General features: G+C 48.0%; 1 protein-coding gene across 4 annotated transcripts in view; it reads left to right on the top strand.

Annotated features, from left to right (window-relative positions):
* SLC6A19 (solute carrier family 6 member 19) overlaps positions 1 to 19,656 on the top strand; it is a 283,454-nt gene that overhangs the window by 64,665 nt on the left and 199,133 nt on the right. The window lies entirely within an intron of this gene.

The raw sequence follows: 19,656 nt of genomic DNA, 5'->3' as shown, positions 1-19,656 counted from the left end.
TTGTCCTTCACTTAGTTGTTAGGAATTTATTTAGGTAGGGAATTTATTAGGGTTTCACCTGTTACCTCTACCCTCCTTATGTTTTGTGCTCTATATGCGTACTGTGTTTATATATTAATTTTAGTATATCTCAATTAAAAGCTATTTTTTATTCTAATTGATGTTGATAATGTGTTGGATTCTGAAGCATGAGGAGACCATATAGTGGCTGAATGACACAGCGTGGAGGTGTTGGCAGCATGAGGAGACCATATAGTGGCTAAATGACACAGGGTGGAGGTGTTGACAGCATGAGGAGACCATATAATTACTGAATAACAAAGCTTGGATATGGCTGAAGCATGAGGAGACCATATAGTGGCTAAATGACACAGCGTGGAGGTGTTGGCAGCATAAGGAGAACATATAGTGGCTGAATGACACGGTGTGGAGGTATTGGCAGCATGAGGAGACCATATAGTGGCTGAATGACACAGCTTGGATGTGGCTGAAGCATGAGAAGACCATATAGTGGCTAAATGACACAGCGTGGAGGTGTTGGCAGCATGAGGAGAGTATATAGCGGCTGAATGACACAGCGTGGAGGCGTTGGCAGCATGAGTAGACCATATAGTGGCTAAATGACACAGCGTGGAGGTGTTGGCAGCATGAGGAGAGCATATAGCGGCTGAATGACACAGCGTGGATGGGGCTGATGCATAAGGAGACCATGTAGTTGCTAAATGACACAGCGTGGAGGTGTTGGCAGCATGAGGAGACCATATAGTGGCTGAATGACACAACATGGAGGTGTTGGCAGCATAGGGAGACCATTTAGTGGCTAAATGACAGAGATTGGATGTGGCTGAAGCATGAGGAGACCATATAGTGGCTGAACGACACAGCGTGGAGGGGTTGGCAGCATTAAGAGACCATATAGTGGCTAAATGACACAGCTTGGAGGTGTTGGCAGCATGACGAGACCATATAGTGGCTGAATGACACAACGTGGAGGTGTTGGTGCATAGGGAGACCATTTAGTGGCTAAATGACAGAGATTGGATGTGGCTGAAGCATGAGGAGACCATATAGTGGCTGAACGACACAGCGTGGAGGGGTTGGCAGCATGAAGAGACCATATAGTGGCTAAATGAAACAGCTTGGTGGTGTTGGCAGCATGACGAGACCATATAGTGGCTGAATGACACAGCTTGGATGTGGCTGAAGCATGAGGAGACCATATAGTGGCTGAATGACACAGCGTGGAGGTGTTGGCAGCATGAGGAGACCATATAGTGGCTAAATGACACAGGGTGGAGGTGTTGACAGCATGAGGAGACCATATAATTGCTGAATAACAAAGCTTGGATGTGGCTGAAGCATGAGGAGACCATATAGTGGCTAAATGACACAGCGTGGAGGTGTTGGCAGCATAAGGAGAACATATAGTGGCTAAATGACACGGTGTGGAGGTGTTGGCAGCATGAGGAGACCATATAGTGGCTGAATGACACAGCTTGGATGTGGCTGAAGCATGAGAAGACCATATAGTGGCTAAATGACACAGCGTGGAGGTGTTGGCAGCATGAGGAGAGTATATAGCGGCTGAATGACACAGCGTGGAGGCATTGGCAGCATGAGTAGACCATATAGTGGCTAAATGACACAGCGTGGAGGTGTTGGCAGCATGAGGAGAGCATATAGCGGCTGAATGACACAGCGTGGAGGTGTTGGCAGCATGAGGAGACCATATAGTGGCTGAATGACACAGTGTGAAGGTGTTGACAGCATGAGGAGACCATATAGTGGCTGAATGACACAGCTTGGATGTGGCTGAAGCATGAGGAGACCATATAGTGGCTGAATGACACAGTGTGGAGGTGTTGGCAGCATGAGGAGACCATATAGTGGCTGAATGACACAACGGGGAGGTGTTGGCAGCATGAAGAGACCTTATAGTGGCTGAATAACACAATGTGGATGACACAGCGTTGAGGTATTGGCAGCATGAGGAGACCATATAATGGCTAAATGACACAGCTTGGATGTGGCTGAAGCATGAGGAGACCATATATTGGTTGAATGACACAGCATGGAGGTGTTGGCAACATGAGGAGACCATTTAGTGGCTGAAAGACACAGTGTGGAGGTGTTGGCAGCATGAGAAGACCATATAGTGGCTAAATGATACAGCGTGGAGGTGTTGGCAGCATGAGGAGAGCATATAGCGGCTGAATGACACAGCTTGGATGTGGCTGATGCATGAGGAGACCTTGTAGTGGCTAAATGACATAGTGGGAGGTGTTGGCAGCATGAGGAGACCATATAGTGGCTGAATGACAGCTTGGAGGTGTTGGCAGCATGAGGAGACCATTTGGTGGCTGAATGACACAGCGGGGAGGTGTTGGCAGCATGAGGAGAGCATATAGCGGCTGAATGACACAGCTTGGATGTGGCTGATGCATGAGGAGACCTTGTAGTGGCTAAATGACACAGGGGGAGGTGTTGCCAGCATGGGGAGACCATATAGTGGATGAATGACACAGCTTGGAGGTGGCTGAAGCATGAGGAGACCATATAGTGGCTAAATTACACAGCGTGGAGGTGTTGGCAGCATGAGGAGAGCATATAGCGGCTGAATGACACAGCGTGGAGGTTTTAGCAGCATGAGGAGACCCTATAATGGCTAAATTACACAGCGTGGAGGTGTTGGCAGCATGAGGAGACCATATAGTGGCTGAATGACACAGCTTGGAGGTGTTGGCAGCATGAGGAGACCATATATTGGTTGAATGACCTAGTGTGGAGGTGTTGGCAGCATGAGGAGACCATATAGCGGCTAAATGACACAGCGTGGAGGTGTTGGCAGCATGAGGAGACCATATAGTGGCTGAATGACACAGCTTGGATGTGGCTGAAGCATGAGGAGACCATATAGTGGCTGAATGACACAGTGGGGAGGTGTTGGCAGCATGAGGAGACCATATAGTGGCTGAATGACACAACGGGGAGGTGTTGGCATCATGAAGAGACCATAGACCATATAGTGGCTGAATAACACAACGTGGATGACACAGCGTTGAGGTATTGGCAGCATGAGAAGACCATATAGTGGCTAAATGACACAGCTTGGATGTAGCTGAAGCATGAGGAGGCCATATAGTGGTTGAATGACACAGCATGGAGGTGTTGGCAACATGCGGAGACCATATAGTGGCTGAAAGACACTGTAGAGGTGTTGGCAGCATGAGAAGACCATATAGTGGCTAAATGATACAGCGTGGAGGTGTTGGCAGCATGAGGAGAGCATATAGCGGCTGAATGACACAGCTTGGATGTGGCTGATGCATGAGGAGACCTTGTAGTGGCTAAATGACACAGGGGGAGGTGTTGGCAGCATGAGGAGACCATATAGTGGCTGAATGACAGCTTGGAGGTGTTGGCAGCATGAGGAGACCATATAGTTGCTGAATGACACAGCGTGGAGGTGTTGGCAGCATGAGGAGACCATATAGTGGTTGAATGACCTAGTGTGGAGGTGTTGGCAACATGAGGAGACCATATAGCGGCTAAATGACACAGCGTGGAGGTGTTGGCAGCATGAGGACACCATTTAGTGTATGAATGACACAGCTTGGATGTGGCTGAAGCATGAGGAGACCATATAGAGGTTGAATGACACTGCGTGGAGGTGTTGGCAGCATGAGGAGACCATATAGTGGCTGAATGACACAGCGTGGAGGTGTTGGCAGCATGAAGAGACCATATAGTGGCTGAATAACACAACATGGATGACACAGCGTTGAGGTGTTGGCAGCATGAGGAAACCATATAGCGGCTAAATGACAGAGATTGGATGTGGCTGAAGCATGAGGAGACCATATAGTGGCTGAATGACACAGCTTGGAGGTGTTGGCAGCATGAGGAGACCATATATTGGTTGAATGACCTAGTGTGGAGGTGTTGGCAGCATGAGGAGACCATATAGCGGCTAAATGACACAGCGTGGAGGTGTTGGCAGCATGAGGAGACCATATAGTGGCTGAATGACACCGTGTGGAGGAGTTGGCAGCATGAGGAGACCATGTAGTGGCTGAATGACACAGCGTGGAGATGTTGGCAGCATGAGGAGACCATATAGTGGCTGAATGACACAGTGTGGAGGTGTTGGCAGCATGAGGAGACCATATAGTTGCTGAATGACACAGCTTGGATATGGCTGAAGCATGAGGAGACCATAGAGTGGCTGTGACACAGCGTGGAGGTGTTGGCAGCATGGGGAGACCATATATTGGCTAAATGACACTGCATGGAGGTGTTGGCAGCATGAAGAGACCATATAGTGGCTTAATGTCACAGCTTGGAGGTGTTGGTAGCATGAGGAGACCATATAGTGGTTGACTAACAGTTTGGATGTGGCTGAAGCATGAGGAGACCATATAGTGGCTAAATGACACAGCATGGAGCTGTTGGCAGCATGGGGAGACCATATATTGGCTAAATGACACAGCATAGAGGTGTTGGCAGCATGAGGAGACCATATAGTGGCTTAATGACACAGCTTGGAGGTGTTGGTAGCATGAGGAGACCATATAGTGGTTGACTAAAAAAGTTTGGATGTGGCTAAAGCATGAGGAGACCATATAGTGGCTGAATGACACAACGTGGAGGTGTTGGCAGCATGAAGAGACCATATAGTGGCTGAATAACAACGTGGATGACACAGCGTTGAGGTATTGGCAGCATAAGGAGACCATATAGTGGCTAAATGACACAGCTTGGATGTGGCTGAAGCATGAGGAGACCATATAGTGGTTGAATGACACAGCATGGAGGTGTTGGCAACATGAGGAGACCATATAGTGGCTGAAAGACACAGTGTGGAGGTGTTGGCAGCATGAGAAGACCATATAGTGGCTAAATGATACAGCGTGGAGGTTTTGGCAGCATGAGGAGAGCATATAGCGGCTGAATGACACAGCTTGGATGTGGCTGATGCATGAGGAGACCTTGTAGTGGCTAAATGACAAAGGGGGAGTTGTTGGCAGCATGAGGAGACCATATAGTGGCTGAATGACAGCTTGGAGGTGTTGGCAGCATGAGGAGACCATATAGTTGCTGAATGACACAGCGTGGAGGTGTTGGCAGCATGAGGAGACCATATAGTGGTTGAATGACCTAGTGTGGAGGTATTGGCAACATGAGGAGACCATATAGCGGCTAGATGACACAGCGTGGAGGTGTTGGCAGCATGAGGAGACCATTTAGTGTCTGAATGACAGCTTGGATGTGGCTGAAGCATAAGGAGACCATATAGTGGCTGAATGACACTGCGTGGAGGTGTTGGCAGCATGAAGAGACCATATAGTGGCTGAATGACACAGCGTGGAGGTGTTGGTAGCATGAGGAGACCATATAGTGGCTTAATGGCACAATTTGGAGGTGTTGGTAGCATGAAGAGACCATATAGTAGTTGAATAACACAACATGGATGACACAGCGTGGAGGTGTTGGCAGCATGGGGAGACCATATATTGGCTAAATGACACAGCATGGAGGTGTTGGCAGCATGAGGAGACCATATAGTGGCTTAATGACACAGTTTGGAGGTGTTGGTAGCATGAGGAGACCATATAGTGGTTGACTAACAAAGTTTGGATGTGGCTGAAGCATGAGGAGACCATATAGTGGCTGAATGACAGTGTGGAGGTGTTGGCAGCATGAGGAGACCATATAAAGGCTAAATGACACAGTGTGGAGGTGTTGGCAGCATGATAAGAGCATATAGTCGCTGAATGACACAGCATGAATGGGGCTGATGCATGAGGAGACCATGTAGTGGCTAAATGACACAGCGTGGAGGTGTTGGCAGCATGAGGAGACCATATAGTGGCTGAATGACACAACATGGAGGTGTTGGCAGCATAGGGAGACCATTTAGTGGCTAAATGACAGAGATTGGATGTGGCTGAAGCATGAGGAGACCATATAGTGGCTGAACGACACAGCATGGAGGGGTTGGCAGCATTAAGAGACCATATAGTGGCTAAATGACACAGCTTGGAGGTGTTGGCAGCATGACGAGACCATATAGTGGCTGAATGACACAACGTGGAGGTGTTGGCGCATAGGGAGACCATTTAGTGGCTAAATGACAGAGATTGGATGTGGCTGAAGCATGAGGAGACCATATAGTGGCTGAACGACACAGCATGGAGGGGTTGGCAGCATGAATAGACCATATAGTGGCTAAATGACACAGCTTGGTGGTGTTGGCAGCATGACGAGACCATATAGTGGCTGAATGACACAGCTTGGATGTGGCTGAAGCATGAGGAGACCATATAGTGGCTGAATGACACAGCGTGAAGGTGTTGGCAGCATGAGGAAACCATATAGTGGCTAAATGACACAGGGTGGAGGTGTTGACTGCATGAGGAGACCATATAATTGCTGAATAACAAAGCTTGGATGTGGCTGAAGCATGAGGAGACCATATAGTGGCTAAATGACACAGCGTGGAGGTGTTGGCAGCATAAGGAGAACATATAGTGGCTAAATGACACGGTGTGGAGGTGTTGGCAGCATGAGGAGACCATATAGTGGCTGAATGACACAGCTTGGATGTGGCTGAAGCATGAGAAGACCATATAGTGGCTAAATGACACAGCGTGGAGGTGTTGGCAGCATGAGGAGAGTATATAGCGGCTGAATGACACAGCGTGGAGGCGTTGGCAGCATGAGTAGACCATATAGTGGCTAAATGACACAGCGTGGAGGTGTTGGCAGCATGAGGAGAGCATATAGCGGCTGAATGACACAGCGTGGAGGTGTTTGCAGCATGAGGAGACCATATAGTGGCTGAATGACACAGTGTGAAGGTGTTGACAGCATGAGGAGACCATATAGTGGCTGAATGACACAGCTTGGATGTGGCTGAAGCATGAGGAGACCATATAGTGGCTGAATGACACAGTGTGGAGGTGTTGGCAGCATGAGGAGACCATATATGTTACGCCGAGCGCTCCAGGTCCCTGCTCCTCCCCGGAGCGCTCACGGCGTCTCTCTCCCTGCAGCGCCCCGGTCGGTCCCGCTGACCGGGAGCGCTGCACTGACATGGCCGTCGGGGATGCGATTCGCACAGCGGGACGCACCCGCTCGCAAATCGCATCCCAAGTCACTTACCCGTCCCGGTCCCCTGCTGTCATGTGCTGGCGCGCGCGGCTCCGCTCTCATGGAGGTGTTGGCAGCATAGGGAGACCATTTAGTGGCTAAATGACAGAGATTGGATGTGGCTGAAGCATGAGGAGACCATATAGTGGCTGAACGACACAGCGTGGAGGGGTTGGCAGCATTAAGAGACCATATAGTGGCTAAATGACACAGCTTGGAGGTGTTGGCAGCATGACGAGACCATATAGTGGCTGAATGACACAACGTGGAGGTGTTGGCGCATAGGGAGACCATTTAGTGGCTAAATGACAGAGATTGGATGTGGCTGAAGCATGAGGAGACCATATAGTGGCTGAACGACACAGCGTGGAGGGGTTGGCAGCATGAATAGACCATATAGTGGCTAAATGACACAGCTTGGTGGTGTTGGCAGCATGACGAGACCATATAGTGGCTGAATGACACAGCTTGGATGTGGCTGAAGCATGAGGAGACCATATAGTGGCTGAATGACACAGCGTGGAGGTGTTGGCAGCATGAGAAGACCATATAGTGGCTAAATGACACAGGGTGGAGGTGTTGGCAGCATGAGGAGAGTATATAGCGGCTGAATGACACAGCGTGGAGGCGTTGGCAGCATGAGTAGACCATATAGTGGCTAAATGACACAGCGTGGAGGTGTTGGCAGCATGAGGAGAGCATATAGCGGCTGAATGACACAGCGTGGAGGTGTTTGCAGCATGAGGAGACCATATAGTGGCTGAATGACACAGTGTGAAGGTGTTGACAGCATGAGGAGACCATATAGTGGCTGAATGACACAGCTTGGATGTGGCTGAAGCATGAGGAGACCATATAGTGGCTGAATGACACAGTGTGGAGGTGTTGGCAGCATGAGGAGACCATATATGTTACGCCGAGCGCTCCGGGTCCCTGCTCCTCCCCGGAGCGCTCACGGCGTCTCTCTCCCTGCAGCGCCCCGGTCGGTCCCGCTGACCGGGAGCGCTGCACTGACATGGCCGTCGGGGATGCGATTCGCACAGCGGGACGCACCCGCTCGCAAATCGCATCCCAAGTCACTTACCCGTCCCGGTCCCCTGCTGTCATGTGCTGGCGCGCGCGGCTCCGCTCTCTAGGGCGCGCGCGCGCCGGCTCTCTGAGACTTAAAGGGCCAGTGCACCAATGATTGGTGCCTGGCCCAATTAGCTTAATTGGCTTCCACCTGCTCCCTGGCTATATCACTTCACTTCCCCTGCACTCCCTTGCCGGATCTTGTTGCCATTGTGCCAGTGAAAGCGTTTCCTTGTGTGTTCCTAGCCTGTGTTCCAGACCTCCTGCCGTTGCCCCTGACTACGATCCTTGCTGCCTGCCCTGACCTTCTGCTACGTCCGACCTTGCTCTTGTCTACTCCCTTGTACCGCGCCTATCTTCAGCAGTCAGAGAGGTTGAGCCGTTGCTGGTGGATACGACCTGGTTGCTACCGCCGCTGCAAGACCATCCCGCTTTGCGGCGGGCTCTGGTGAATACCAGTAGCAACTTAGAACCGGTCCACCAGCACGGTCCACGCCAATCCCTCTCTGGCACAGAGGATCCACCTCCAGCCAGCCGAATCGTGACAATATAGTGGCTGAATGACACAGCTTGGATGTGGCTGAAGCATGAGGAGACCATATAGTGGCTGAATGACACAGCGTGGAGGTGTTGGCAGGATGAGGAGACCATATAGTGGCTAAATGACACAGGGTGGAGGTGTTGACAGCATGAGGAGACCATATAATTGCTGAATAACAAAGCTTGGATGTGGCTGAAGCATGAGGAGACCATATAGTGGATAAATGACACAGCGTGGAGGTGTTGGCAGCATAAGGAGAACATATAGTGGCTAAATGACACGGTGTGGAGGTGTTGGCAGCATGAGGAGACCATATAGTGGCTGAATGACACAGCTTGGATGTGGCTGAAGCATGAGAAGACCATATAGTGGCTAAATGACACAGCGTGGAGGTGTTGGCAGCATGAGGAGAGTATATAGCGGCTGAATGACACAGCGTGGAGGCGTTGGCAGCATGAGTAGACCATATAGTGGCTAAATGACACAGCGTGGAGGTGTTGGCAGCATGAGGAGAGCATATAGCGGCTGAATGACACAGCGTGGAGGTGTTGGCAGCATGAGGAGACCATATAGTGGCTGAATGACACAGTGTGAAGGTATTGACAGCATGAGGAGACCATATAGTCACTGAATGACACAGCTTAGATGTGGCTGAAGCATCAGGAGACCATATAGTGGCTGAATGACACAGTGTGGAGGTGTTGGCATCATGAGGAGACCATATAGTGGCTGAATGACACAACGGGGAGGTGTTGGCAGCATGAAGAGACCTTATAGTGGCTGAATAACACAACGTGGATGACACAGCGTTGAGGTATTGGCAGCATGAGGAGACCATTTAATGGCTAAATGACACAGCTTGGATGTGGCTGAAGCATGAGGAGACCATATATTGGTTGAATGACACAGCATGGAGGTGTTGGCAACATGAGGAGACCATATAGTGGCTGAAAGACACAGTGTGGAGGTGTTGGCAGCATGAGAAGACCATATAGTGGCTAAATGATACAGCATGGAGGTGTTGGCAACATGAGGAGACCATATAGTGGCTGAAAGACACAGTGTGGAGGTGTTGGCAGCATGAGAAGACCATATAGTGGCTAAATGACACAGTGGGAGGTGTTGGCAGCATGAGGAGACCATATAGTGGCTGAATGACAGCTTGGAGGTGTTGGCAGCATGAGGAGACCATATAGTTGCTGAATGACACAGCGTGGAGGTGTTGGCAGAATGAGGAGACCATATAGTGGTTGAATGACCTAGTGTGGAGGTCTTGGCAACATGAGGAGACCATATAGCGGCTAAATGACACAGCGTGGAGGTGTTGGCAGCATGAGGAGACCATATAGTGGCTGAATGACACAGCGTGGAGGTGTTGGCAGCATGAGGAGACCATATAGTGGCTGAATGACACAGTGTGGAGGTGTTGGCAGCATGAAGAGATAATTTAGTGGCTGAATAACACAACATGGATGACACAGCGTTGAGGTGTTGGCAGCATGAGGAAACCATATAGTGGCTAAATGACAGATTGGATGTGGCTGAAGCATCAGGAGACCATATAGTGGCTGAATGACACTGCGTGGAGGTGTTGGCAGCATGAGGAGACCATATAGTGGCTAAATGACACAGCGTGGAGGTGTTGGCAGCATGAAGAGACCATATAGTGGCTGAATAACACAACATGGATGACACAGCGTTGAGGTGTTGGCAGCATGAAGAAACCATATAGTGGCTAAATGACAGAGATTGGATGTGGCTGAAGCATCAGGAGACCATATAGTGGCTGAATGACACAGCGCGGAGGGGTTGGCAGCATGAGGAGACCATATAGTGGCTGAATGACACAACGGGGGGGTGTTGGCAGCATGAAGAGACCTTATAGTGGCTGAATAACACAACGTGGATGACACAGCGTTGAGGTATTGGCAGCATGAGGAGACCATATAGTGGCTAAATGACACAGCTTGGATGTGGCTGAAGCATGAGGAGACCATATAGTGGCTGAATGACACAGCATGGAGGTGTTGGCAACATGAGGAGTCCATATAGTGGCTGAAAGACTCAGTGTGGAGGTGTTGGCATCATGAGAAGACCATATAGTGGCTAAATGATACAGCGTGGAGGTGTTGGCAGCATGAGGAGAGCATATAGCGGCTGAATGACAAAGCTTGGATGTGGCTGATGCATGAGGAGACCTTGTAGTGGCTAAATGACACAGGGGGAGTTGTTGGCAGCATGAAGAGACCATATAGTGGCTGAATGACAGCTTGGAGGTGTTGGCAGCATGAGGAGACCATATAGTTGCTTAATGACACAGCGTGGAGGTGTTGGCAGCATGAGGAGACCATATAGTGGTTGAATGACCTAGTGTGGAGGTGTTGGCAACATGAGGAGACCATATAGCGGCTAAATGACACAGCGTGGAGGTGTTGGCAGCATGAGGAGACCATTTAGTGTCTGAATGACACAGCTTGGATGTGGCTGAAGCATGAGGAGACCATATAGTGGCTGAATGACACTGCGTGGAGGTGTTGGCAGCATAAGGAGACCATATAGTGGCTAAATGACACAGCGTGGAGGTGTTGGCAGCATGAAGAGACCATATAGTGGCTGAATAACACAACATGGATGACACAGCGTTGAGGTGTTGGCAGCATGAGAAAACCATATAGTGGCTAAATGACAGAGATTGGATGTGGCTGAAGCATGAGGAGACCATATAGTGGCTGAATGACACAGCGTGGAGGTGTTGGCAGCATGAGGAGACCATATAGTGGCTGAATGACACAGCGTGGAGATGTTGGCAGCATGAAGAGACCATATAGTGGCTGAATAACACAACATGGATGACACAGCGTTGAGGTGTTGGCAGCATGAGGAAACCATATAGTGGCTAAATGACAGAGATTGGATGTGGCTGAAGCATGAGGAGACTATATAGTGGCTGAATGACACAGCATGGAGGTGTTGGCAACATGAGGAGACCATATAGTGGCTGAAAGACACAGTGTGGAGGTGTTGGCAGCATGAGAAGACCATATAGTGGCTAAATGATACAGCGTGGAGGTATTAGCAGCATGAGGAGAACATATAGTGGCTGAATGACACAGCGTGGATGTGGCTGAAGCATGTGGAGACCATATAGTGGCTGAATGACGCTGGCAGCAGCATGAGTAGACATTTTTTACTTCACAATCCCTAAGACTTAGAAATTTAAATTGAAGATTTATGGTAGCTAATGCTACCATGAAAATCTTTTAGGCCCAGGCCCAGCAGCATCAGTAAACCATATATTGGCTGAATGACACAGCCTGGAGGTGGCTGAAGCATGAGGAGACCACATAGTGTCTGAGTGGCAAAGCCTGGAGTTGGCCTCAGCATGATTAGACACCAGGGCTTCACAATCCCTAAGAATAAAAGACGAATTTTGACATTTAAATTCAAGATTTAGGATAGCTATTGCTACTATAAATTTTTAGACCCAGGCCCAGCAACATCAGTAAACCATATATTGGCTGAATGACACAGCCTGGAGTTGGCTGAAGCATGAGGAGACCATATAGTGTCTGAATGGCACAGCCTGGAGTTGGCAGCAGCATGAGTAGACACTAGGGCTTCACAATCCCTAAGATTAAAAGATGAATTTTGAAATTTAAATTGAAGATTTTGGGTAGCTAGTGCTACCATAACAAAATTTTTAGTCCCAGACCCAGGCCCAGCAGCATCAGTAAACCATATATTGGCTGAATGGCACAGCCTGGAGTTGGCTGAAGCATGAGGAGACCCTATAGTGTCTGAATGGCACATCCTGGAGATGGCAGCAGCATGAGTAGACACTAGGGCTTCACAATCCCTAAGATTAAAAGATGATGTCTGGGATCGATCGGGGGACATGGAGAGTGAGCCCTAAACTGACCCTAAACCCATCTCTCCCTGCCTACTTGCCCATCCACCCTAAATGGTGAATCTACAACTGGTCGCCGGTCCCTTCCTGCACTACAGTGCTGGGGCCTAATAAAAACACACACGAATAAATAGTCGGTCACCAACCAGAAAACAAACAGGAACATACAACTGCATAGTATTTAAGTTCAGAAGACACAGATCAGAGAGTAGTACAGAGGACACAAATCAGCGGTTGTGAACAGAGGACACCATAGATCCGTGGACATGAATAGGGGGCTCAGTGGCCGTGAACAGAGGACCCTATAGATCAGCGGTCATGAACAGAGGACGCATAGATAAGTGATCATGAGCAGAACTCCAAAGATATGAATAAAGAACGAAATAACAAATAGTTACATAGTTACATAGTTAGTATGGTCGAAAAAAGACATATGTCCATCAAGTTCAACCAGGGAATTAAGGGGTAGGGGTGTGGCGCGATATTGGGGAAGGGATGAGATTTTATATTTCTTCATAAGCATTAATCTTATTTTGTTCCAGGAATGTATCTAATCCTGTTTTAAAGCTGTTAATTGTTCCTTGTTACGCCTAGCGCTCCGGGTCCCCGCTCCTCCCCGGAGCGCTTACGGCATCTCTCTCTCCGCAGCGCCCCGGTCGGTCCCGCTGACCGGGAGCGCTGCACTGTCATGACCGTCGGGGATGCGATTCGCACAGCGGGACGCGCCCGCTCGCGAATCGCATCCCAGGTCACTTACCCGTTCCCGTCCCCTGCTGTCATGTGCTGGCGCGCGCGGCTCCGCTCTCTAGGGCGCGCGCGCGCGCCAGCTCCCTGAGACTTAAAGGGCCAGTGCACCAATGATTGGTGCCTGGCCCAATTAGCTTAATTGGCTTCCACCTGCTCCCAGACTATATCTGATCTCTGCCCCTGCACTCCCCTGCCGGATCTTGTTGCCTTAGAGCCTAGTGAAAGCGTTACTGTGTTTGTCCATACTGTGTACTTGACCTCCTGCTATTACCTTATTGACTACGATCCTTGCTGCCTGCCCCGACCTTCTGCTACGTCCGACCTTGCTTCTGTCTACTCCCTTGTACCGTGCCTATCTTCAGCAGTCAGAGAGGTTGAGCCGTTGCTAGTGGATACGACCTGGTCACTACCGCCGCAGCAAGACCATCCCGCTTTGCGGCGGGCTCTGGTGAACACCAGTAGTGACTTAGAACCGGTCCACTAGCACAGTCCACGCCAATCCCTCTCTGGCACAGAGGATCCACCTCCTGCCAGCCGGCATCGTGACATTCCTGCTGTGACCAGTTCCTGAGGTAGACCGTTCCATAAATTCACAGTCCTTACGGTAAAGAAGGCGTGTCGCCCCTTGAGACTAAACTTTTTCTTCTCCAGACGGAGGGAGTGCCCCCTCGTCCTTTGGGGGGGTTTAACCTGGAACAGTTTTTCTCCATATTTTTTGTATGGGCCATTAATATACTTATATACGTTTATCATATCCCCCCTTAAACGTCTCTTCTCAAGACTAAACAATTGTAACTCCTTTAATCGCTCCTCATAGCTAAGATGTTCCATGCCCCATATTAGTTTAGTCGCGCGTCTCTGCACCCTTTCCAACTCCGCAGTGTCCCTTTTATGGACAGGTGCCCAAAACTGAACAGCATATTCCAGGTAAGGCCGTACCAATGATTTATAAAGGGGGAGTATTATGTCCCTGTCCCTTGAGTCCATGCCTCTTTTGATACATGACAATATCCTGCCGGCTTTGGAAGCAGCAGCCTGACATTGCATGCTATTCTGTAGTCTGTGATCTACAAGTACACCCAGATCCTTCTCTACCAGTGACTCTGACAGTTTAATCCCCGCTAAGACATACGATGCATGCAGGTTATTAGTACCCAGATGCATAACTTTACATTTATCCACATTGAACCTCATTTGCCAAGTGGATGCCCAGACACTTAGTCTATCCAAGTCATCTTGTAACCTATACACATCCTCTATAGACTGTACCGTGCTACAAAGCTTGGTGTCATCTGCAAAGATAGAAACAGAGCTGTTAATACCATCCTCTATATCATTGATAAATAAATTAAACAACAGCGGTCCCAGTACTGAACCTTGGGGTACACCACTAATAACCGGGGACCAATCAGAGTATGAATCATTGACCACCACTCTCTGGGTACGATCCATGAGCCAGTGTTCAATCCAGTTACAAACTAAAATTTCCAAACCCAAAGACCTTAACTTACCTGTCAGACGTCTGTGAGGGACAGTATCAAACGCTTTAGCAAAATCCAGAAACACTATATCCACAGCCATTCCTCTATCAAGGCTTCTACTCACCTCTTCATAAAAGCAAATTAGATTGGTTTGACAACTTCTATCCTTAGTAAACCCATGCTGGCTATCACTTATAATACAATTATCCCCTATGTATTCCTGTATGTAATCCCTTATAAGTCCTTCAAACAATTTACCCACAATGCACGTTAAACTTACCGGTCTATAGTTTCCTGGGGAAGACCTAGAGCCCTTTTTGAAGATTGGCACCACATTCGCCTTGCGCCAGTCCCTTGGCACAATACCAGACACCAGAGAATCTCTAAATATCATGAACAGGGGTACAGATATTACTGAACTTACCTCTCTAAGAACTCTTGGGTGTAGTCCATCCGGTCCTGGGGATTTGCTTACATTTATATCACTTAACTTACCTTGTACCATCTCTACATTAAGCCAGTTCAGTACATTACATGATGTGTTACCAGCACTGACCTGGCCAATGTCAGCTCCTTCTTCCATAGTGTATACAGAACTAAAGAACCCATTCAGTAGCTCCGCCTTCTCTTGATCGCCTGTGACAACCTCCCCATTATCATTATTAAGGGGTCCTACATGCTCTGTCCTTGGTTTTTTTGCATTTATATATCTAAAAAAATATTTAGGATTAGTTTTGCTTTCTTTGGCCACCTGTCTCTCATTTTGAATTTGAAGCTGTTTTTATTACATTTTTACAGATTTTATTAAGCTCCTTGTACTGTTTAAATGTTATAGCTGACCCCTCAGATTTGTATTTTTTGAAGGCTATTTTTTTGTTGTTTATTGCTCTTTTAACATCATGTGTCAGCCATGTAGGATTTAGTTTTAATCGTTTATATTTGTTCCCCTTTGGTATATATTTAGCTGTATAGTTATTTAGAGTTGATTTAAAAATGTCCCATTTACCTACTGTATCAGTATTTGACAACACCTCCCCCCAGTCTATGTCCTGTAGTGCAGCCCTCAGCCCAGGGAAATTTGCCTTTTTAAAGTTATATGTTTTTGCCTTCCCCGCCTGTCTTTGTTTTCTACATTTTAAGTCAAAAGTAACTATATTGTGGTCGCTATTACCAAGGTTTTCCCGCACAGTTACATTACCAACCAGCTCTGCGTTGTTGGAAATGATCAGATCCAACAAGGCATCACTTCTTGTTGGGTCCTCCACAAACTGGCCCATAAAATTATCCTGCAATAAATTTAGGAATTGTCGCCCCTTTGTAGTTTTAGCCAACCCCGGCCCCAATCTATATCTGGATAGTTAAAATCTCCCATTATTACCACTGTACCTGCCCGGGCGGCCCTCTCTATTTGTTTATGAAGCCGAACTTCTATCTCTTCAGTAATATTAGGGGGTCTGTAGATTACACCAAATACTATTTTTTCAGTATTTCCCTCCTTTTGTAATTCTACCCACAATGATTCCACATCCTCAGAATCATCACACACTATGGCATCGTTCACACTGACTTTCATACCACTTCTTACATACAGACAGACTCCACCACCTTTTCTGTTCATTCTATCCTTGCGAAACAATGTAAACCCCTGTAATGTAAACCCCAATGTAAATAGAGTTCAAAACATCAGACAGGAAAACAGATAAGTCAACAGACTATAGGAACAGAGAGGAATATAGCATAATCCCCCAGACTGTCCAATAGCTACGAAGTCAAACTGGACCAGAAACCGGCATCTATAGCTAAACAGGAATTATCGCAGCTAGTACTACCATAACAACATTTTTAGGCCCATACCCAGGTTCAGCAGCATCAGTAAACCATATATTGGCCGAATGACACAGCTTGGATTTGGCTGAAGCATGAGGAGACCATATAATGTCTGAATGGCACAGCCTGGAGTTTGCAGAAGCATGAGGAGACCAATGAAATTTTTGATTTTGAAATTTAAGATTTTGAAATTTAAATTTTAACTCCCAAGTTTTAGTGTCCCAGGGCCCGGCATGTGGGTACAAAGGACCAAATGCAACAATGAGTCACATGGCAGCACAATGACAGAGCCTGGAGGTGGCATCAGTAGGAGCCTCCTACTAGGAGGAGACCATATAGTGGCTGAATGGCACAGCCTGCTTAAAAAAATACTTATTTTTACCTGTGTCCACGATTCAAAAATTCCTTTATTATCAGAAATTGTCAGACTACACCCTTACATTCAAAATAATAAAATGATACATATGTTTTCTGAAGAAAAGGATCCTTCATTAGAGGACAATATGAGTGTTGTCTGTTCCAGTGACATTAGCTCATCGGAGGAACAGGAAAACATGATACAACTTAATTCTGCAACTGAAGAACCACAACAAAGAATGAACTACTTAAAGCCTACTGGAACTGAGGAACTTCAAAATGGTTAATCTACCACCTGCGGTAGTCAGTCAATTCCAACAGCCGGTGGTCAGTATCCACAGTTTCCTGTTTCTGCTAGTCCTTGGAAATATTCCTTTTATTACTGGTCTGGTATCAACATGGCAATAATGCTGGGAGACTAACTCAAGGATACCCACATGTTTCCTACAATACACATTCAATATATGGAGACCATATAGTGTCTGAATGGCACAGCCTGAAATTGGCAGAAGTATGAGGAGACATTGAAATTTAAGAATTTTAAATAGAAATATAAGATTTTGAAATTGAGGATTTTGAAATTGAACTTTTAACTCCTAAGTTTTAGTGTCCCGGGCCCTGGCATGTGGGTACAAAGGACCAAATCTAACAAGAAGTCACATGTCACATGACAGCACAATGACAGAGCCTGGAGGTGGCATCAGTAGGAGCCTCCTACTCGGAGGAGACCATATAGTGGCTGAATGGCACGGCCTGGAGTTGGCTGAAGCATGAGGAGACCATATTGTTGCTGAATGGCACAGCTTAGAGTTTGTGGCAGCATGAAGAGGCCATATAGTGTCTGAATGGCACAGCCTGGAGTTGGCTGCAGATGAGGAGACAATCGAGCCTCACAATCTCTAAGAATAAAAGATGAATTTTGAAATTTCCATTGAAGATGTATGGTACCTAGTGCTACCATAAACATATATAGGTAATAAGCCCAGCAGCATCACTAAACCATGTAGTTGTTGAATGACCCAGACTGGAGTTGGCTGAAGCATCAGTAAACCATATATTGGATGAATGGCACAGTCTGGAGGTGGCTGAAGCATGAGGATACCATAAGCAGTCTGAATGGCACAGCCTGGAGTTGGCAGAAGCATGAGGAGACCATTGAAATTTAAGATTTTTAAATATAAATTTCAGATTTTTAAATATAAATTGAGAAGTTTTAGTGCCCCAGGCCCCGGCGTGTGGGTACAAAGGACCAAATGTAACAATGAGTCAAATGTCACAGGGCAGCACATGACAGAGCCTGGAGGTGGCATCAGTATGAGGAGACCATATAGTGGCTGAATGGCACAGCCTGGAGGTGACATCAGGAGTCCTGAAAGTGACCATATGCAAGGAATTTCTGAAACTGGGGATCAGCACCTCAATTAGGTTTTTCAGTATCCATGTCAGCACAATGAGAGAGCCTGGAGGTGGTAGCATCAGCATGAGGAGACCATAGAGCAGCACAATTAGAGAGCCTGGAGGTGGTAGCATCAGCATGAGGAGACCATATGGCGGTGTGAGGTGGTTTTTTGCGCCCCCGTAGATCCATGCATCCGCTCCTCCCCCAGCTCTCCGAACATTTCCCAAGCTAGAACTGGGGAAGGCAGAGCAAGGGGAGGGAGGAGGTTCATGCCCCCTCCCTCATCTCCCCTCCCTGAGCTCGGCTGGACGCAGATCTCTACGGCACGCCCCCTCCCTGAGGACATAGATCTCCACGGCAGGTCCCCTCCCTGAGGACGTAGAGCAGTGCTCCCAATGAGCTCTATGTGTAAAGGGGGACATTTAGCCTGTACAGTATGTCCCCCTTTAGCCCGTACAGTATGTCCCCCTTTAGCCCTTGCAGTATGTCCCCCTTTAGCCCGTACAGTATGTCCCCCTTTAGCCCGTACAGTATGTCCCCCTTTAGCCTGTACAGTATGTCCCCCTTTACACATAGAGCTCATTGGGAGCACTGCTCTACAGTGATCAGTGTTATCGCCGCTCGACTGCTCCTGCCTGGATCTCAGGCACGGAACAGTCATTCGGAGAGCGAGGAGGCAGGTAGGGACCCTCCTGCTGTCCTGCAAGCTGTTCGGGTCATCGCAGCAGTCCCGAACAGCTCCACTGAAATAACCGGCAAAGTTCACTTTCAACTTTAATAGACGCGTCTGAAGGGTTAATACCGGGCATCACAGCGATCGGTGATGTCCGGTATTAGACGTGGGTTCCGGCCGTTGATGGCCGCTTGGACCGACGCGATATGACTCGGGGTAGCGGGTGGTGATGGTTAGAGATGAGGGAATGGAAGCAGACGAACCAGAATTCGTTACGAATTTGATGATTTATTCGATTTGCAACGAATGCGAATATCGCCGTGATTCTATTGCGTGAATCGCTTTATTAAATACCATTTTACAGTGTTCCAGGCTCCAGGACACCTAAAATGGCAGATCCACATGTCATTACATGGGGCAGGGGATGCTGGGAAGGCAAGGTGGAAAGGGAGGTATGCGGGATGACCTTGAATCACATGCGGGATGCAGCCTATTAGCATT

This window comes from Hyla sarda, chromosome 5 (genome assembly GCF_029499605.1).
Source record: "Hyla sarda isolate aHylSar1 chromosome 5, aHylSar1.hap1, whole genome shotgun sequence".
Taxonomy (NCBI): Eukaryota; Metazoa; Chordata; class Amphibia; order Anura; family Hylidae; genus Hyla; species Hyla sarda.
The sequence above is the reverse complement of the archived record's forward strand: the minus strand, read 5'-3'. Positions and strand labels throughout refer to the sequence as shown.